The following is a 23,125-nucleotide window of genomic DNA, read 5'->3' on the forward strand; positions in this document are numbered from 1 at the left end:
TTCATTAAGGAAGAATTTGTTTACTTCAGGACACTCATTTTATAAAGCAAAGTGTAGATTTTTCTTTCCTTGCTCTCGTCTATTTTTTTCTGTTCCAGCTTATTCTCAGTAATTGCAATTGACCCAAAGCATTTTAAGCCAACTATTTTGACATTCCATTTATTGACTCCTTTGAAAAAACGTTCAAAATTTATAGGCATACATATAAAACATTCCAAATTTAGAGAATTTGTTTATAAATGCACACAAATATACATATGCACATGCAAACAATAATAACTGTACTCTGATTACTGTGATATTGAAACTACAAACTCGTTTGTATGTAATTATGAATTATAATTAATCTCAACCAATTTTGAGTACATTTATTAGGAATATTGTTTTTATCCACAAAATACATATTCATATTACCACCATAAAAACAAATGATTTTTTGGTAATGATAATCTTTTAAACTAATTTACAATAGTATTTACCACAGTGTTATGTGTTGTCTCATACAATCTTCACGTTAACCCTGGAAGATATGTATCAGTAGCTCTGTTTTATAATTTATATATTTTTACACCACATTAGATGAGCCCATACACATATTAGGGAGGAAAGTGAGATTTGAACTCAGCTCTCTTGGTCTTCAAGGCTTGTGTTCAGTTACTACACAAACTGGGCCCTCCACTGTTCATCTCAGAAGCATATTTCCTCTTTATTCTACTGCTTGTCCCCTGAATTATATCAGGCACTGGAGAAAGATAACCCACCTGAATAGACCTCTTGTACCAACTCTGTTAGTCTGCATAATTTGGGTTGCCATTTTTACTGGCTATTTTGGAAAATATGGCATACTCCAAGAAATAAATGCAAAATCCCACTTCAAAAACAAAACAAGGAGTAAGAAACTTAGTGTAGCGAACAAACTGATAGATCATGGTAAGAATTTGAATACTTTCTGTAATGTAAAATTTATACCATTCTATTCTTCCATAAAAAATTGGGTTTCCAAAAAGTGTTAAACACAATGCTCACACAACTTTGGGGCCACATGTTACCTTTCTTGGGAGTTCCTTCATGCTTTAGTTATTTTATGTTGATTAACAGGTTACAGAATATTTAATTTTCTTTATATTCCTTTATTTTCATTGGGAACAATGGTCCTTAACTTTTTGGCAGGATAGGGCATTTACTTCATTGGAGAATCTGTAAAATATTGAAATTCTTCTATCCATGTATAAATAAAATTTTGTTTTCATCCTTAGGCAATTCTTGGGTTTTTGAGGGCATCCAGGAACCCATGGACCTCAGATTAAAGCCCCTATTACATTACCTAATTAGCCAGAATGAGTTTATAATCTATTTGAGAACTCCTTTTCATTTTTTAAGGGAAAGAAATTAGTCATAGTTGTGTATTATGAGTGATCTTTTTAAAGGATGATTTTAATTTAGTAATGTTTATTGATATAAAGTTAGCATAGTCAGAATGAAGTCTGTGCCTGCATATCTTGGATGGGTTGCAGTTTGTTTTTGATCTTAAGATTTTTGTCTTATATCTAGTTTTGCATATCATTGCATTTGCAGAGTAGTTTCTTTATCCTTAACATTTTGCAGAATCCTCATACATAAATCAATCAGGATAATCAATAATTGTTAATTTACCCCTGTTCTATATTACCATCTTCTCCCAAGATACTTGTGTGGCCCTTAAGAGAAACCTTCCTCAGGATATTTATGGGTAGTGATGATTTTTGATTTAGTATTGTGGGGTTCAGAAGGAGTCACCTCACAATGTGCCTCAACAGCATGTGGATTATTTTGACCTAAAGGCGACTGAGACCCTGTGGGCTCAAGAGAAACTTCTGTCTCCCACACCACCCTACTCCTTTAATTATCTAGATTAATTTGAATGAGAAGGCTTGCCCATAATAAGAGATTAGCAGAGATAACCTTTTTTGACTAATCAATAGGGCAGGGCAAACTACTAAATTACTAAACCTGTGCCCTCTTTGCAATGACCTTCTGAAGCCCCAAGGTACATTACCTCATTCCTAGCTCAGAAATCTCTTCTATGCTCATGTTTTCTTTCTGTCTCTGAACCTCTTGTGTATGCAAGGTCTTTCACTTTTTCATGTATGTGAGATTCCTGTGCGCACAAAATTAAATTTGATTTTCTCTAGTCAGTCTTTATCCTGTTGATTTAATTATTCAGCCAGCCAAAAGAACAAGAGGAAGGAAAGGGGAATTTTCTCCCTTCCCCACAGTATCTGTGAAATATTTTTATACACTTTGTGATATATTATGAAAGTTATTTTGTTATAGAAGTGTGACAGGAATAATATTGTAATGCAGTGCACCTTAATATATTTTAATTAAGCATGAATCGCAGTGGGGAACTACATAAGAGGAGGTTGTTTGACAAGAAAAGCCAATTGTTAAAGCGTAAAAGGTACTTAGGAAATTCATCCTGCATCTGCTTTGTTCAAATAACATGCTTTGAAGCTCATCTTTGCAACAGCTATACCCAAGACCCTCATACCCAAAAGCAGATATCTTCGATGCCACTTTTTTCTCAATTTTCATACCTTGATTCTTTGCTTTTGGAACTAATACCTTTTGTAAAACTTTTCTGCTGTGCATTTTAGCAATAACTGATGACAACAAACTTGTTCTAATGACCCATACTGGCAATCATTATTGTTTCTACTGTGATAGAAATTTAAAGTTATTTATTCTGGCTAAGGAACAGGGTTTAACTACCTTTATCTAATACAAGATTGCCTTTTTGAGTGCTCCAGTGAATTGAAAAGAGAAATGCACACCAAGTTTAAGAGAAGCAAAGCCAAATGTTGACATGTAAACCACAGTAAATTTATGATTGAATGATTAGATATGGGATACAGTTTTTTCATATTAGGTGATTAAAGATTGGACATGATTCTTTTGTAATAGATCACAACTGAATTTGATAAATTAAACCATTGATTCTGAATTCTGTGTTACTGAAAGCTGTTAGTAATAATTAAATCAGTACCATAAAGATTTCACTTTTCGTATCAATTGATACAGAGGTGGTAAAATATCACATTAAAAATATAAATATATTGATTAAGTGACAATCCTAATTTTCTTCATTTTAGAAGTTATTTTCTTATTTAATGAACTAATGTTGCAATTATGTTTCCTCGTATGCCGTGTAAGTATATGCTTTGACAACATTTTGATGCAAGAAAATATTTATAACTAAGCACAAATATCAATATTGCAACTTAATAAAGAGTAATAAATAATATTTCAGAGAATTTTGGAATATATTCAAAGCATAACAGAAGTGTATCTTATTTCTCTGACCACCGTTTACTAAACAAGTTTCATTAGATCGACATCAATGATAATAATAACTACCTTTATTGAGTGCTTGCTGTGTGCATGGGACAGTTCTAAGGTCTTTATTTTTTGTGTCATTTGATAGAACAGCTTTTTTTCAAGTGTGTATTATTGATAGAAGTCATATATATATTTGTAGCCCTTTAATTCTTACTCTTGATGTCTCCCCATGTTTCATAATTCTACTTTTTTTTAGCTTTATTGGGGGGCGTAATTGCCAAAATTATGAAATATTTAAGGTGTACATTGTGATGATTTGATTTATGTATTCGTTGTCAAAGGATTTCCACCACGGAGTTGGTTAACACAACCATCATCTCGCATACTCATATGCACATATCTTGAGTCTAGGCCAGGCTGTCACCTCTAAAGCTCGCTTTACCTTTAATGAGACTCTAACTCATGACTAAAGATGGCCAGATGTGAGAAGACAAAAAGAGGAATCTGTGAAAGACTTTCTTTGCTTCACCGTGTCCTCCATAGAGATCTAGACCCAAGAAAAGATCTGAACCAAAGGGAGTGTGCCCTTTACATAGATGGCACTCCTTAATCTAAACACCTGAGGAAATTCCTAGAGCTAGAGAGCTCTCCATTATAAGAAAGTTCAGAGGTAACTGTAGGGTTTCATACTGAACTGCATCCCTGCTCAGCTACACCTAAAGGCTCACATTTAACGTCAACATAAGCTGGGGAATGTGGTCTTTTAGTAGGTAGTGTGCCGAAATCTAAAAGGGAGTTCTCTTTATTTGAGAGGAAAAAAGAGTGTGTTTAGTAAGTAATTAGCAGTCATGAACTCATCTATAGATTATATCTTTTTATTATATTAAAGATGAAAACTCTGGCCCAAATTTTTGTATTCACTCTTGCATACTGTTAAGTAGAAGCCCGGTGGAAAAGCTTAGGCAAACTTCACTGATGCTTATAATTAAGGGTGAGTTATTTTGATGATCGAAAGAATTTAAAGATTTGTTTTTAACTTAGAAATGTTTGGGTGAAATGTCAATTGTTATTTAACCTTAATGTGAAGCAACAATCCCCCCCGCCTCGCCTGTGGATCCTACTCTGTTACTAAGGTGAGATTGTAGATTTAAGGAAAAGAAGTAAGGCCCATTTAGCTGTCATAAGTAACTTTTATGACATACATAACTTTTAGAAATTCCTCAACAGAAAGTCACATTTAATTAGACTTTCGAAGACCTCATTCTTACAAGGCATGTCCTCATTAACACCAATCTTCTCACTGTGTTCTTACGTGGTGGAAGAGGCAAGCTAGCTCTCTGATGTCTCTCTTATAAGGGCACTAATTCTAATCATGAGAACTCTACCCTCATGATTTAATCCCTCACCAAGACCCCCACCTCCTAATATTATCATATTGGGGGTTAGGATTTCAATATATGAATTTGGCGGGGGACACATTCAGACCATAGCAAGTGGTATGTAAGTGAGAAAAACAAAGGTCAGAGACAGAGGCTCTGTCAGACAGACCAGGAAGAGGAGGCATGACAGCCAGAAAGCTACTACAGTAACCAGAGGAGCCAGATCACTTTGGAGCACCATCTGAGCCTGTCATCTGTAACTGCTGAGAAGCAAGCAAGGTGTGCCTGTGAAGCTTAAGGAGACTTTAAACTAGCTATTTAAACCAAAATGGTCACAGATCATTTGTCCTTGTGAGTGGTGGTTCTGCCATGATGCTAAAGGAATTTTACAGGTTGCCAGAATCTAGAAGACAGTATTTGCTTTTGAGGATGCCATAAATGCCCTTCACTTTGATCTATTTAAGTGATCTCTTCCTAACATCTGTAGCTGAGATTTCCCAGCTTAATTTGGCTCTCATCAGAGTAGATTTCTATCCAAGTCAATTGCAGCATCTGTACCTACCACTCTGAGAAGAAAAAGATGTTTTGATGGGTCTCCGTAAGTCATCAGCATCAACTTGAGTTCATTAGAATTACAAGGAAATAAAAGAAAGAAAGGTAAAAGTAGATTTCAAAGGAGTTTGACTTTGGTTGCTATCACAGAAGTGGTGATATGCAGATATGCAAGCTCAGAAGCTATGCAAAGAACAGAGCTGTGTTTCTGAATTAGCACCATGGTTACAGTCTATAAAAATAATGAGGAGAAAAAATAAGAGCCCTGGAGTTTGATGATTTTTTTTCTAAGATTAGTTTTTATCTCCTTGTCTGATAAAATAAATATATTCTGTGGTTTGCATTATCTTGACTAGATCAAAAACCAAAAACAAATTATAAATTTCTCTTTAAACGCTCACTGCTAAATATTCAAGAACGTGCTCTCTCTCCCTCCTGCAGACATCATGAATCTCATGTTTAACAAATCGTTGTGAAATATCAAGTTTCTTCTAATCTGACTGCTGATCTACAATCAAAATTCAGTGACGACTGTATCTTTCACCCACTATTTCTTAGGCTGTTAGCACTGATGCGGTGACACAGTTGCTTGAATTTCAATGCTTCTTGCATCCAGCTGTGGCCATTGATTCACTCATTGAATTTGATGGTGTTAAGCACAATAAGAAAGATGACTTAATGGGTCTTAAATGTTTACTGTTATTGAAACCATTCTGCAATTTTCATTACCAAAAGAAGCCCCTGTAGAAATGTTACTTTCTACTTCCCAAATGCTTCTTGTAAGCAAAGATACCAGGAAATGCAGTCCACACCAGCTGTTTCAGTCCAATTTAGAGAGAAATTAAGTGCTCATATTCAGTAAGACTCCACTAAAATCCTCTTCTTAATGATGAAAAGACAAAAGGGCATTACTTTTTCACAATGTAATGTAAGCTTAAGTCGACATTTTTCTAACATTAGCATGCTTGTATAATATGAAGACCAGTCTTTTCAGAAAGATTTCTTAGTGTTAGAGGATATTTAGTGAAGGAGATCAGAGTACGCCACCCTATCATATTTTTCCAGTGTAGGCAAGAAGCAAATTTATTAGAGGAACCCAGGATAGTGTTACTGGAGCAAAGGGGTTCATCTGCCTGCACATGTCTAAGTCCAATGAGATACATACAGGTTTTGCAGCAAAGAAAGTAAAGGTTTATATTAGAGAATTGCAGGTACAGAGACACAGGTGAGCTAGCTACCTCTCAAAGACCAGCAATGCCTCCCGCATCCCCACCAGTGTCTTGAGGAGATAGATTATATATGGGAAAAATCCTTAGTCATGGAAACTAAAGAAGTTGGAGTTGTGGGTACTACTGATTTAAAGGGGCTGGGGTACTTGGTCATCATGTCCATTTCTTGAATCAGGCATGGAGTCACCCCATCTGGTTTCGTGGTGGTGAGGCTGTTCCATTTCCAGGTACCTGAGACTAAATGCCCCCTAAAGTCAAGATGCTATCCTTAGTTTAGCTGAAACTTATTGTCCTCCTGATAGACAGACCTGAGGCTTTATTCTTAAAGGATTTAATCGTGGCCAAACCTTATGTCCTTAGGCTTAATGGTTAAAGGGGTAGGCATACAGAGGTGGAAGGATAAGGGCAAGAAAAAAAGCAAGAGAATCGAGGCAAAAACAGCTTGGATCGAAGAAAAGGTTATGAGTGAAATAAACCTGGGTGCAGTTACAATCTTTCTCCGACTTCAGCGTCATGTTCCAGCAAATCCGGCCTCTGCCATTTAAGCCTGGACTCCACGAACACCATATCCTCCCTTCAGTTTAGGAACCATATCACCCTCCAGCTCTTACTAATCCCTGCAATGTCTCACTGTCCTCTGACTTTTCAGCAGTTTCATCAGCTACACAACCTATTTATTCTCTGTATGGATTTCTCTGATTTAAAGTCTTAGAGTGGTTTTTCTTTTCTTTTTTTCCCCCCCCATGTTGGGCCCTGACTGATTCACAAAGCAAGGGAGCTCTTTAAGGGCTTGAATTAATCATCTTAAATTAAACATTTTTTAGTAAATATAATTTTTATCCCTAGTATACTATTTAAATGAAAGATGCCACTTCATAGAAGAGGATTTCTGGGTAATAAAGAAAAAAAAAACCACAAAGGAATCAAAAATCTTATCAAAACTCAACTTCTTTTCACTGACAAATACAGAATTTGGTCTTGAATGGTAAATACAGAGGCAAATTGCTTTACTTAAATGTTAATTTTTGGATTTTTCCTGAAATTCCACTCTGCTCCCCAAACCCGAGAAGATAAACAGGTTCTTTTGTGCTTATTTAACAGGGGGATTTTTGCAAAGCAGGAAACAGAAGTAGAGAGGTCTCTTGAGGTCCATGGTGCTTTTAATTTTGTTTACTCTTTTACAATAGTGCCAGGTCTATGACGAGTGGAATGATGACAGGAGTTGGAGTGAGAAGCCCCTCGCGTAGTTACAGAAAGGCTCGAGGCTCTGAAGGGCACAGAGATCTCTGGATCTCAGAAGGAACTGGGACCCACATCATGCTCCTGGCATCTCTCCAAGCAGGGTACAGGATTTCAGGGGATTATGTTCTGGTGCATTTAGGAGATGTTAAAGAAAAAGTAGTATACCATCTGTCAAAGGAAAAATTGATTGATGACACTTGTAAAAGTATATTAAGACAAACTTTCTTCAGAGGGGAGGCCATGGCAATACATGTGGGAACAATTGCAATGGGGTCTTGCAGTGGGGCAGAGAGATTAGGCTCAACTCTGCATGCAGCCTGGGAAGTGGGAATTTATATCCAAGGAGCAGGGTGGGGCCAGCAGATGGGAAATTAGTAAGAGGAAACATCAGAGGCAAGGGGGTTTCTGGCTAAACCAACCTAACAGAATTCTAGCTGAAAGCAAGCCAGGTAATCAGACATCGCCTGTGGGGTATGGGGCATGAGGAACCCAATCGTATTCCAAGGATGGCTAAACTGACTTGGCAGGATACTTGCTAAAATTGAACAATGCAGAGATGAACACAGGTGCTTGAGAGTCAATTCTAGGTGAAAAAGACTTAGAAGAGCCTGATTAGAATTTGGTCAATCGAGAGAACTTTACCAGTGGCAGAGTGCAGGTGCTTGTGGCTCCAGGGTCCTAAGGCTGCCACAGAAACTCCAGAGAAATCGCATAGATCGGACTTCTTCTGTTCACATCAGATATAGATAGTTTCCTGTTCTTGGATTTATCTAAACACTTTATCTGAGAGCATTTAATTTGGTCTGTAATTTTCCTTTTTCTTGAGTGAAAGTGTCTTCAAAGGACTCACAAAAGTCTTATAAATCAGAGATGGTGATGTGATATTCTGCCATGCCATCTTCTGTTTTCCAACTAGGTTTTTTTTTTCAAATTACAATTGAGATTCAATATTATTTCATATTAGTTTCAAGTGTACAGGATAGTGGTTAGACATTTCTATAATTTATGAAGTGATTCCCCCTAATAAGTCTAGTACCCAAATGGCACTATATGCAGTAATTACAATATTATTGACTGTGTTCTCTATGCTTTACTTTATATCCCTGTATTTAAAGCCCCTTTAACACCCTCCCATCTGGCAACCTTCAGTTTGTCCTCTGTATCTATGAGTCTGTTTCGGTTTTATCTATCTATCTATCTATCTATCTATCTATCTATCTATCTATCTATCTATTTAAATTCTATGTATAAGAGAGATCATATGGTATTTGTCTCTGTGTGACTTATTTCACTTAGATTAAAACTCTCCAGGTCCATCTAAGTTGTCGCAAATGGTAAGATTTTTTTTTTTTTTTGGCCAAGTAATATTCTATTGTATATAAGTACCAATTCTTTATCTGATCATCTATTGATGGACACTTAGATAGCTTCCATATCTTCGTTATTGTAAATAGAGCTGCAGTGAATATAAAGGTGCATATTATCTTTTAGCATTATTGTTTTGGATTTCTTTGGATAAATACCCAGAAGTAGAATTGCTGAGTCATAAGGTAGTTATATTTTTAATATTTTAAAGAACCTCCAAACTTTTTTCCATAGTGGCTGTACTAATTTACAATCCCACCAACAGTGCATGAAGGTTCTCTTTGGTCCATATCCTCTCCAACACTTGTTTTTTGATTTATTGATGATAGCCATTTTGATAGGTGTGAAGTGATATTGCGGTTTTAATTCACATTTCTCTTATGATTAGCGATATTGAATAACTTTTCATGTGTCTATTTACCATCTGTATGTCCTATTTGGAGAAATACCTATTCAGGTCCTCTTCTTATTTTTTAATTAAACTGATTATTTATTTATTTATCTATTTATTTATTTATTTATTTATTTATTTATTTATTTATTTTGTGTAGTAGTATGAGTTCTTTATAAATTTTAGATATTAACCCCTTATCAGATATATCATTGGCAAATATATTATCTCATTCAGCAGGATATCTTTTCGTTTTGCTGATGGTTTCCTTTGCTGTGCAAAAATTTTTTTAATTTGATATATTCCCATTTGTTTATTTTTTCCTTTTGTTTTCCTTTTCTGAGCAGATACATCAGAAAAATATTACTAAAAACAATGTTAGAGAGTTTGCTGTCTATATTTTCTTCTAGAAGTTTTGTGGTTTTGGATCTTACATTTAAATCTTTAATCCATTTTGAGTCTGTTCTCGTATATAGTGTAAGAAGGTGGTCCAGTGTCATTTTTTTGCATGTATCTTATCTGTCCAGTTTTCCAAACACCATTTTTTGAATAGACCGTCTTTACCTCCATCGTATATTCTTACCTCCTTTGTTATAGATTAAATCAGCATATAAGCACGGGTTTATTTCTGGTCTATCTATCTGTTTCCTTGATCTATTTGTCTGATTTTATGCCAGTAATATGTTGTTTTGGTTTCTATGGGCTTGTAGTATAGTTTGATATCTGGTAGCCTGATACTTCCAACTTTGTCCTTCTTTCTCAAATTGCCATGGCTATCTGGGGTCTTTTATGGTTCCATATAAATTTTAGGATTATTTGCTCTAGTTTTGTGAAAAATGCTATTGGTATTTTGATAGGGATTGCATCGAATCTATAGATTACTTTGGGTGCTAAGGACATTTTATTGATGTTAATTCTTCCTATCCATGAACACAGTATATACTTTCGTTTATTTGTATCTTCTTCTGTTTCTTTCTTCAGTGTTGTAATTTTTGAGTACAGGTCTTTTACCTGCTTCATCAAATTTATTCCTAGTTATTTTATTTATTTTTTGATGCAATTGTAAATGGGATTATTTTCTTAATTTTGCTTTCTGATAGTTCTTTATTGGTGTATAAAAATGCAACCAACTTCTGAATATTAATTTTGTATTCTGCTACTTTACTGAATTCATTTATCAGTTCTTAAAGCTTTTTGGTGGAATCTGTAGGATTCTCTCTAAATAGTACCATGCCATTCACAAATAATGACAATTTTATATCTTTCTTTTCAATTCGAATGCCTTTTATTTTTTCTTATCTGATTGCTGTGGCTAGGATTTCCAACACTATGTTGAATAAAAGTTGTTAAAGTAGACATCTTTGTCTTGGTCTTGATCTTAAGGAAAATGCTTTTAGCTTTCCCTCTTGAGTTTGATGTTAGCTGTGGGTTTGTCATATATGACCTTATTATGTTGAGATATGTTCCCTCTATTCCCACTTTGCTAAGAGTTCTTATTATAAATGAATGCTGGATTTTGTCAAATGGTTTTTTAGCATCTATTGATATGACCATATGATTTTTATCTTTCAATTTGTTGATGTGATGTATCACATATATTGATTTGTGGATGTGGAGCCAACTTTGCGTCCTGGGAGTAAATCCAACTTGATCATGGTGTATAATCTTTTTAATGTAATGCTGAATTTGGCTTGCTAATTTTTTGCATCTATATTTATCAAGATATCGGCTTACAGTTGTTTTTTTTTTTTTTTTTTGGATCCTCTTTCTTTTTTTCTTGATGAGTCTGGTGAAAGATTATTAATTTTATTTTATTTATCTTTTTAAAGAGCCAGCTCTTGGTTTTAGTAATCTTTTGTATTTTTTTAGACTTTATTTTGTTTATTTTCATTCTGAGCGTTAATATTTTCTTCCTTCTACTCAATTTGGGCTTTGCTTATTCTTCTTTATCTAGTTTCTTTAAGTGTAAGTTTAGATTGTTTATTTGAGATTTTTCTTGTTTCTTGAGGTAGACTTATATTCCTACAAATTTCCTTCTTAGGACTGGTCTCATTGTGGCTCATAGATTTTGGGTCATGTTTTCATTTTCATTTGTCTCAAGGTATTTTTTTGGTATTGTCCTTGATCTCATTGTTAATCCATTCATTGTTAAACAGCATGTTATTTAGCCTCCATGTGTATATGTGTTTTTCATTTTTTTTTCTTGTAATCGATTTCTAGTTTTATACCATTGTGGTTGGAAAATATGCATGATATGATTTCAGTCTTCTTAAATTTATTGAGACTTGTTTTGTGGCCTTACATACGGTCTGTCTTGAAAAATGTTCCATGTGTACTTGAGAAGAATGTATATTCTGCTGCTTTGGGGTGAAACACTCTGAATATATCTAAAATCTATCTGGTTTAGAGTGTCATTTAAGGTTGCTGTTTCCTTGTTGATTTTCTGTCTAAAAGATCTATCCATTGGTGTCAACGAGGTGCTAGAGTCCCCTATTATGACTGTATTACTATCAACATCTCCCCTTATGTTGGTCAATATTTGCTTTCTATATTTAGGTGCTCTTATGCTGGATGCATAGTTGTTTACTAGGGTTACATACTCTTGTTGGGGTGATCCCTATATCTTTATGTAATGTCCTTCCTGTCTCTTATTGCATTTCTTCTTAGAGAAATCTTTTTAAAAATAATCTTGTAATGCTGGCTTGATGTTAATGAATTCCTTTAGCTTTTTTTTTTTTTTTTGGTCTGAGAAACCCTTCATCTTTTCTTCAATTTTAAATGATAGCCTTGCTGGGTAGAGTAGTCTTGGTTGTAGGTTATCACTTTTCATCACTTGGAATATTTTGTGCCGTTCCCTTCTGGGCCGCAAAGTTTCTGTTGAGACATCAGCTGGCAGTCTTATGGGTGCTCCTTTGTAAGTAACTAGTTGTCTTTCTCTTGCTGCTTTTAGGATTCTCTGTCTTTAACCTTTGTCATTTTAATCATGATGTATCTTGGTTTGGTCCTCTTTGGCTTCATCTTGTTTGGGATTCTGCCTTTCCTGGGCTTGTATATGTGTTTCTGTCACCAAGTTAGGCAAATTTTTAGACATTATTACTTCAAATAAGTTCTTGATTCCCTGATCTCTCTCTTCTCCTTCTGGTAACCCTATATGCGTACGTTGTTATTCTTGATATTGTCCCGGAAGTCCCATAAACTATTTTTACTTTTTTTGACTCTTGTTGTTGTTGTTGTTCCAATTGAGCGTTTTCAGCTACCTTATCTTTCAAGTTGCTAATTTGATCCCCTGCTTCATCTAATCTGCTGTTGATTCCTTCTAATGTATTTTTCATTTTAGTTATTGTTTTCTTTATTTCTGGCTGGTTCTTTTTTTTATGATTTTTATATCTTTTTTTTAGTGCTTACTCTCTTTTTGTTGAAGTTCTCGCTAATTCCTTGAGCATCCTTATAACTAGTGTTTTGAACCCTGTATCTGGTAGGTTGCTTGCCTCCATTTCATTTAGTTCTTTTTCTGGAGTTTTTTCCTGTTCTTTCAGTTGGGACAAATTTCTTCGTTTTCTAATTTTGGCTGCCTCACTGTGTTTGTTTCTTTGTATTAGGTAGATCTGCTATGTCTTTCAGTCTTCATTGGGTGACCTTGTGCAGTAGGTGTCCTGTATGGCCCAGTGGTGCAGTCTCCCTAATTACCTGCACAGTGTGCTCCAGGAGTATCCCTTGTATAGGTTCTGTGTGCCCCTCTGTTGTAGTTGAGCCTTGATTGCTTTTGGCATGCCAGTGGGTGGGATTGACACTCAGACTGCCTGTGAGGATTGACCACACCCACAATATATGAGCTGTAGGGCCTGACTCCATAGAATGAGATTCGCCCCAGCAGGCCTGTGTGCCTATTGAGACAACCCTTTAGGAGTGCTGCTTGTGGGGGTAGTAGGGTAGTGCTCTGCTGTGGTCTGAAGCTGGCCTCCACCGGTGTGTTGTTTCTGGGGCCTCTTGGGCAGAGCTCCTTTATAGGCAAGGTCAGCTGCTGCCTGTGACCAGCCAGAGGTACCTGGTAGGAGCTATGAAGCTATCTGCAGTTGGTCACTGCCTGCACTGTACCTGGAGGCTCGCAGGGGTGGCCACACTGAGAACCGAGGCCAGTTGCCATCAGTTCTGGGCCTAGAACAGCTTAGGAAAAAGCTCAGGGCACCACAAGGCCAGGCGCCACCTGCCAGTTGCCCATAAGGCCCAGCTGAGAAAGAGCCTCAGTGGGTACATGGATTGGGTAAGACAGGGTCCCAGTAATCACCAGGGTAGGGCTAGCGTTCACCAGGTTAATGCAGATTTAGGTTTGGCAACAGTGCTGAACCTGGGGCCCCTCACAAAAGTCCCAAGGCCAGCTCCTGCCCTGCTCGGGCCTGTGACCCCTGAGAGTTGTCTAAGAAAGGCTGCAGCGAAGGTTGGGGCTGGTTGCCCACCACCAAAAGTGCCTCAGGCAGTGCACAAGCCGTGGCCCACAGCTGTTTGCTATTAAAAGAGCCTATTATCTCAGTTTTAAGATCATCAACAAAGAAGGTGAATAAAGGCACTTGTGAAATTATTACCCTCATTGAGAAGGGTATTCTTGGAAGGTAGAAGTTAAATAATATATGAAATCAGATATTATTCATTCATTCATTTATCCTCTATTTTTAGGACTAGATTTTTGACTAATCAGTTCTGATAAGTAAGATCCCAGAAACATAATGTAAACTTTGGAGCCAACTGAGGTCAAATTTTGGTCACTATATTTGGTATCATTTTGTTAATAAATACATTTACACTGTTTTTTTCTTGGCAAGTTTCATCATCTCCAGGTCTGTCCCACAAGGAGATGAGTTAGTTGATAGATATCAGGGTGTCCCAGACTATAAATTCCTAGGGAACTTAAATTCTTCAGTGAACTTTATTCTTTTCTTAGGAGGGTTAGAGAATTTTTAAACTAGATTATGCAAATCTGAACTAAACCAAGATTTGAAGCTATAAAACTGATAAGGTGGTCATTATTTCCACCTGAATTATAAAACATTAGAAAGGAATATCATGTATTCAGGATGATGTGTTTAAGGTGCTGGAGGATCCAGGAGAAATGAGATCTAGTGGGAGGAAGATGTCAACTCATGGGAGGCCAAGAAGGAGGCTAATCGGAGCTGGATGAGGAGAGAGAGAGAGAAATATTTAAGTTTGGATATTACGTACTGTATGTTATTATTACCTTTTCTAAAGAATACTTAAGGGAAGCAATTTTAAGTTTAGAGACCGCATCATAAAAATTTTAAAAAATGCAGCTTATAAAATGTTTGAGGTTTTTTAAACTCATTTTTTTCTAAGGCATCTCACAAAATTATTATTTTATTTGTACCTCAAGTTCCTGTAGCATGTCAATGAAATTCAAAATCGTCTATGGTAAAATTCTACCAGAGTTTAAGAAGCTGAAAAGTAACCCGTGGGTTCGTTGAAATGACTAGGCAATTGTTTGAAAACAAGAGAACCTTGGCTCTATCATCACTGCCCTCCAACCCCATCTTATCCATTTGTCTCACTAAGTAGTGAAACGAAAGATTTATGCCAAGAACAATAAAGATGGAAGCATAAAAGCATAGGCAGTGCTTCCAAGTGAAGGGAGCAGAGCACTGGTCAGGAGTGACTAGCCCAACTGCAGGCACTGTGAGTCCTCTGACATCCACAGGGTGGTTGGCATGCGAAGGGTCCCCGCTGAGCACCAGCATCCCTAGTTCTGAACGAGTCTTGGTGTCTAAGCTGTGGAAGGAAATCAAGCAGAACATCGGTAAAACGTTTATTTTAAAAATGCCAGGCCTGGAAGGCTCAGAAGTAAGATGGAATTTTTAATGAAGTTTAGCTAAAGGGTTTAAGGTGACATCAACCAGAAATAGTCAGTAGAAGATGATTGTAGTGCATTCACTGCCACTCTTTGGGCAGTTCGGATGGTGTCAAGAGGGGGGAAGGAGCAGTCAGGGTGAAGGCCATGTGCAAGAGAGGATGGGCACAGGACACAGCTGTGGGGATCAAGGAAAATGCAAGAGCTAACCTGGCTAATTCGTAGTTCTTTAATGTCTCTTACAAAATGAATAAGTATATTTATTGAATTCATGAATGAAAGAATGAACAAATAAACAAGAAATGTAAAAATAAAGTGCAATGAGATTTCTCAGGAGTGGCCCATTACTTCCAGTAGGGTTGTTCAAGAAAATAGTTCATGAATTACAAACTGAAGGACAGATAGAGCTTAGAACATGTGAGAAGAGGGAAGCCTATTCAGCAGAGAAACGAGAGTATAATTAATGATTGAGACCTGAGAAAAAATAGGGAAGTGATAAAAATTAAGTAGCACATTGTTTTTTCTAGTTCTAATTTTTTAAAGTTAATAAAGTAAATTGAAATGAGATAAGAGAATACCTTGAATTCCTACCTAAGGATTTTAATTATTTTAATGCCGGATGCCTGGTGCCATCACCTCTCACTGGGGAGGATTCTTATTAACATGATGCCATTTTGTTCATTTTGTTCTTCTTGAGTGTAATTTGCTTCAGCTACCAAAAGGTGGCAAAGTTACATGCTTGGTAATTCTAAACCAATAGACTATTTCCTAACCAGAACCTCTGATTTCGTGCGGTCTCAGTGACAGCACACAGACAACATACAATATGACAACGGGCAAAAGCCACACGAAAGATTTCAGTTCTGTGTGTTGCTCTCTGCTCTTGGCAGTCCTGTAGCTTCACAGCTTGGAATATTATGAATCATAGCCTTGCCTTTTTACTTTATTCTTTTTTTAGTACTATAATTATCCAAATGAGATTGAAATTATGAGTTGAAGCTTCAGACTAGTCTCTGACTCTGCTATTCCCAGTCTAAATTTGGTTCAATACTTAATGTTTCTTAAAAAGAGAAAAGAGAAAGTAATTTTTAAGATATAGTTCAAGTTCTCAGCACCTACGCCTCTCCCTTACTTTTTCCCAAGGAATAACCACTATCCTGAAACTAGAGTGATTTTTTTTCTATGTACGTATCTGTATTAATTACTTATATTTGTCAATGTCCTCTGAAGATCGCCAGGCACACTCCTGTATTTGAACAAGTTGGGTGTATTTCATTGATGGAGGGAGGTGGGAGAAATCTCAGAGTGTGTTAGAAAGGATTTATGATAGGTTTGAACTTGTGTTATGCTATTGGAGTAGTATTTAAGGAAGTGGGGCTTTGCTTTGAATGTTCACTATTAGGATTCAGGTGTAATTCTTGTATCTTCATAAGTTTTACCTGAAAAGGAGGGAGAAGTAAAATGAGGCTAAAGCTATAGTTGGCAAGAAAGCAGCAGTCACTCATATTCACCAAGATAAGGGATGGTTTGTCCCTATTCTGGTTTGGCTTTGTTCAACATGAATTCATAGCGGCCTTGTTTCTATCTTAATCCATGATGTTCACAGAGTGACTTTGTTGAATTGATATTCAGTGAAATTACTTATGTTCTATAGAAGAACATAAAGGCCATGTATTGTGAAACAAAAAAGTAAGCTCCAGGCCAGTTCCTAGTTGATAGTACCAGGTCTGCTCACAAATGTGTTTTATTAGATACATTCAGATCTAGCCAAAACTTTTTAATTTAAACTGTTTTTACCAGTTGCTCAGTATTTTCACCAGCACTTAGTTTTCCCTGTTTTTACCATTCTGTTTCAAAGGATTTCAAATTTATAAAGACACTTAAATTCACCAGTAGATATTTTTGAATCTTTTACATATGTCAAAGAAGCACTTCATCTACATATTAAAAAATAAAACAATAAATCTTACTTTCAAGTGTGTTAGATGGATCAGCCTTATTGGGATTTTAAAACACGAGACCGACTTTTGCCTTCTTGATTTGTTCCATTATATGATACATTTTGAAAATATTTGTGCTCAGTTTCCTAAAGCAGATTCTGTGAAAGAACCATGAATATGGTTGTTAAAACTCTTTAGAATACATGTAAATGATATGAATCATCACTGGAGTACGAAAATGTTGAAAGAAGTAGATGACAATGAATTGCCAATGCTTGTTGGTTGAGTCATGGAAGAGTTTTATGAAGATTTGCGATTCTTATAACTCCATTCAAGATTCTTTTTAACAAAAGTAATATTTGCCAAATATTCATTAATCAGAGACGAAAATGGCAATATGACTCACATTTTGTCATCAAAATTGCGCTGCATACAAATAAGCTAAATTTGAATCCCCATGGAAAGAAAAACCTTATTTTTTACTTAACTAGATGAGAATTTATTTGAAATTGCAATTTTTCATAGTTACATCAATAATAATTTTATACAGTTTTCTAATATGAATCAATGTATAAAATATTTTAGTTGTAATTAACAGCATTATGTAAATTGGCTATAAAAGCAAGAAGAAAAATTGAACACTTTGCTGCTATTGACAAATTTAGAGTTGCTTTTCAAGTCATGCAATATCTATGAATTTGTTGTTAATACTGAGTTGACACAAAAGTTAATTTATTTTTCTTGGACAGTTATACTTTTGAAACATCGTTTCGATAACATGCTTTTACTTTATAGCCAAATCTATGGTTCTTTAAAGAAATGTAAACTTTATGCAAATATCATTGCGGAAATCGAGACTGATTTCAGCTCAAAAAAAAAAAAAAGACTGATTTTTGATACCCAATTCAGTTATTAGGAAACTTTTAAGCATTTTTAGAATAACTTGAAGGTGTCTTTTTAATATCTTTTGTCATGTCATTGCAATTTCAAGAGCTTTAAAAATATAAATTATTCCTGCTGCTTAGAATCTCTTTACCTCTTTGACTTCTCGGTGAATTCCTGCAGTTTTTTTAAGACCTCTCTTGTTTTTCTTGTTTGATAAGCTCCTTGGCTTTTCCTAGTAGAAGATTAATCTTCCTCTGTATAACCACTGTGTCTTCCTCACATCTCTGTTACCCTCGTCATAATAGTCTTGATTATGGATCTATTTCTCTACCAGAGTGGAAATTCTTTTTAGCCTGTTCCTTATCTGTCCCTTACAGAGTGTCTGTCATAGCACCTGGCTCATAGTGTGTATATTAATATTTTTTAAATGTATGAAGGAGGAAAACTTAAGTAAAGTAAACATCTAATTTTAAAGAGAGGATGAAATGAATAAATGGAAAATTGAAACTCTGAAAGATTATACAAATGATAGACTGTGTCTCTATGGCAATCTTAGCTTTGTGGAAGAATAATTTTAAATGTTTATCAAAACTCTGAGGGTAAGTCATATGACAAAAGATGAGTTTTTCATTTTTTATTTAACATGAAATGAGGTATTGTATAAATTCAAGATATTAGTATTGAATTCTTGTCATTCTTTACTGATAGTTTTAGTAACCATCCAGTAGCATAAAATAATTTCGATGCTCACATGTGCATTAAATTACTAGCTATTTCAGCTACTTTTAAATATTTTGATAAGTACATAGCAGACCTCATGAAAAATATTAAAGAAAAATTACGTCACTAAAAATAATAATAATAGGTATTAAAGAAGCACACTAATGTCAGGCAAAATGGAAACATATATTCTCTCTTAGCTTATATTATTAACTAGAAATGGATGAAATGAGGTGCAATATTTCTACATTTTAATGGTTAAAATGATAACAAATTATGAAAAATAAATGTATAGCAAACTATTAGTCTAAAAATTAAATGTAAAGTTTTTAACTCGACCTTTCCCGTAAGTATTTTTCAAATGCTTTTGAGTAAAAATTAGATGTTGATTATTGCTTGCCATAGTGAGTGTTTAGAAAAGGTTGCTTCAGTATTGCTAATGATTATTATCATTATAATTACTATTTTATTTCCTCAAACATCCAATAATAAATAACATTTTTTGCTAACCCAAAAGTATTTTTCAAAATCAAATCATCTTTTTAAACATAACATTAAGCAGAGAAAAGAAAGCCATTTCTTCCATTAGTTTGATGTTTCTATACAAAGATGCACAACTGTTGTCATTTTAAGTAGAGTTGATCCTTGAATAACATGAGTTGGAACTGTGTGGGTCCACTTATATGCAGATTTTTTCAATAAATACTGTAAATGCATTTTCTCTTTGTTATGATTTTTATTAATAACATTGTCTTTTCTGTCCTTACTTTATTGTAAGAATATAGTATATAATATATATATTATATATAAGATACATTAATTGACTGTTTATGTTATTGATAAAGCTTTATAGTAGTTAGGTTTTGGGGTGGCCAGAAGTTAAACACAGATTTTTGACTGCGGAAGGGTTGGCACGACTTAACCCTGCATTGTTTAAGGGTCTGTTATATGTAATTCTTGTTATAAGAGTATATAATACTGTAGCTAGTTTGTTGTCCTGCTACATCTGGAGTCATTTATTTTGATTGTCACATTAAAATGGCTCTGATTTACCGTACCCTACCCCTTCTCCTGTAGCTGAAGCAGACATAAAACTTCCCTAGAGATGAGCATAGTGGCCCAGGCAACAGATGAATCTGCTGGCTGCACTCATCTCAGGGCAAATGCCACTTCCTGCTGGATTTGCTATTGGACATCCACTGGTTTTCATTCCCAGATGGCAGGCAATCATCAAGGTGTATTTTCTCTAACAGTTCTCCTAGAGCCTCCAGAATTGGATGCTGAGGCACCCTCTGCTTGCGCAGAAACCTGTCAGGACAGAGCCACCAGTTGCTGTTACCTTTCTTGTTCTTTAGTTGGCATCTGATCGTTTCTGGCCCCTGTCTTTTGGAAACATGGGCTTTTACCCCCATGAAGAGAACCAGGTGAGGAGTGAACCCCAGACTGACTTAATGCAGAAGCTGGGCAGAAAAAAAGGAACAAAGATAAAAGAGAAGTGGATTGTTCAGAGCACTGGCACAAATTGTGTTGGTCGAATCCCATTTCTCATCCCCATTCTTGTGGTTCATTGCAGCTAACACTAAGCAGCGTTTCTACTTTCACAGTAAGCATACCCTTTCCGGTCTCCATAGTGTGATCTCAGGTGGCATTTGCAAATGTCTTAAATTGCGCATCCGACAGGACAGTCTTCACTGCAAGATGTGGTTACCATGGAGCTCAAAAGACAGCTTTCAGAGAGAAATGTATCTCCTCCACAAACAGAAGTAAAAACTGAAAATAGAGTGGCATATTTGTTCTCCAGAAATTGAGGACATAAAGTACAGTATATGTTAGGAAAATGCAAAGTGTAATTTTAGTTTTTAAAACATCCTTATTGCTTTAAATTTAATCTATTTAATGAATTTTAATTATGACTTTGGCCATTGCATGAGTCATATTATTACTCAATAGCTCATTCTGGTAAAAAAAAAAAAAGAAGTCAATATTCTGGCAATCTATTGGAAGCTCCTTCATGAAACTGCTTATCTGAGACTCATGGGACTGTCACCACACTCCTCCTAGGTGTCTTCCCACGTTAATACTATTTTTAGATCTGTGTACCATATGGGAATCAAATTACATAGAGAAATCACAGCATAGGTTCTGGAAGGTTTGAGCTGGATGAAAATTCTAGACAAAAATCTCAATTTACAGATAGAAATAATAAAAGACAAAATAGGTATCTGACTTATCTATTCAAAACAGCACTTGCTGTTAGATCATGTATCTCTGTTTCACTTGCTTGTAGGTTTATTACTCCTCCATTATAGTTACAAGGCATCAAGGGCCAGTCTACCGCATAGGCAATTCTCTATATAGTCTGCCCTTGAGAGCCAAAGTGATATTTCTGCTTCTGAGGAATTCATTCTTAAAAGGGCTTAAGGGACCTTATAGTGAATTATAGCGAATAACCATTTACTGCTTTTTTTACAGGTTTCTGATCCTGGAAAATTTGCTATCTTATAAATCATTTTACTATGTCTAGATAATTCTGCATTTTTATTTGGCAAATGCATTTTCATTTGGCAAATGTCTTTTTTTTTAATTTTAATTTTATTTTTAAATTGTAATTAGTTTCAAGTGTACAGTACATTGGTTAGACATCTATATAGTTAGTAAAATGATCTCCACAATTGCTCCCTCCCTCCCCTGACCCTCCACCTAGCCAATGTATCAATGCTAATTGCATTCCCTGTGCCGTGCTCCCCATCCCCGTGACCATCCATCAGCTACTAATTTGTACTTCTTTAGCCCTTCACCCCATGCTCCCAGCGCCCCCAAACCCCCTCCCCTCTGTCCGTCACCAAATTGTCCACTATATTTCTAAGTCTGTTTTTGATTAGTTTGTTCTTTTTATTCCTTAAATTCTGCATAGAAGTGAAACATATAGTGTTTATCTTTCTCTGTCTGACTTAAATATCTTCTAGGTTCATCAAAGCAATATCTTTTTCCATTCTCTTCTTTCTCATATGTAGGGGTCTTGTTTTCTTATCCTTTCAGCCACTCTATCTTTTGGTTGGAGCACTTAATTCCTTTCCATTTAAGATACTTATTGATAGGAATGTAGTTGTTACCATTCTTTATTTCTGTTTTTCTTCTTAAAGAAGTCTCTCCAACATTTCCTGCTTAGTGGTAATAAATTCCTGTAGTTTATTTTTGTCTGGGAAGTTCTTTATCAGTCCTTAAACTCTAAATGATAGCTTTGCTGGATGAATTATTCTTGGTTATATATCCTGGGCCTTCATCCTGTCGAATATTTTTTGCCAAGCCCTTCTGTCCTGCATAGTTTCTTTGGAGAAATAGCTGCCAGTCATATGGGTGTTGCCTTATATATAATTATTTGTTTTTCTCTTGCTGCTTTTAATATTCTCTCTTCATATTTAACCTTTGGCATTTTACTTATGATGTGTCTTGGTGTGGGCCTCTTTGGATCCCTGATTTTTGGAATTCTCTGAGCTTCCTGGGATTTTATGTCTATTTCCTTCACCAGGTTAGGGAAGTTGCCATCATTATTTCTTCAAACAGCTGTTCAATATCTTGATTTTCTTCAGTTACACCGTTAAGATGAATATTTGGAGCCTTAATAGTGTCCCATATCCTCCTTAAATTATTTTTATAGTCTTGTTATCTTTTTTCTTGCCATTTTGATTGAGTGTCCTGTTTGGCTTTCCTGCCCTCTAAGTAGGGCATTTGATCCTCTTCTTTGTTCACTTTTTTATTCTTTTATTTATTCTATTTAATATACTTCTTATCTCAGATAATGTGTTCTTCATTTCAGACTGGTTCCCTTTTATAATTTCCATTTCATTTTTATCTCTTTGTTGGAGTTCTCTACACTTCCCAAAAGTTCATTGAGCATCTTTATAACCAGTGTTTTGAACTCTGCATCTGTTAGATTACTTGACTCCATTATATCTGGATCTCTGTTCTGTTCTGTCATATGGTTTCTGCTTCTATGTCTTCCCATTTTGGCTGCCTTTCTGTGTCTGTTTCTATTACTAAGCAAAGCTCCTAAGTCTCCTGGTCTTATTATGTGGCTTTGTGAAGTAGGTGTCCAGTAGCACAGTTCGGCTGAGAGGAGTTCGGCTGTGGGCCAAATTTAGCCCAAGCCTCTGCTCCTCTGGGGCCACCTGTTAAGAGTCAGCAAGCAATCCACAGATGCTGTGCTTATAGTTGCCTCAAAAGGCCTCACCAGAAACTGAGGCCAGCTG

General features: G+C 35.8%; 1 protein-coding gene across 1 annotated transcript in view; it reads left to right on the plus strand.

Annotated features, from left to right (window-relative positions):
- GPM6A (glycoprotein M6A) overlaps window positions 1-23,125 on the plus strand; it is a 239,976-nt gene that overhangs the window by 56,206 nt on the left and 160,645 nt on the right. The window lies entirely within an intron of this gene.

This window comes from Rousettus aegyptiacus, unplaced genomic scaffold, assembly GCF_014176215.1.
Source record: "Rousettus aegyptiacus isolate mRouAeg1 unplaced genomic scaffold, mRouAeg1.p scaffold_m13_p_11, whole genome shotgun sequence".
Lineage (NCBI taxonomy): Eukaryota > Metazoa > Chordata > Mammalia > Chiroptera > Pteropodidae > Rousettus > Rousettus aegyptiacus.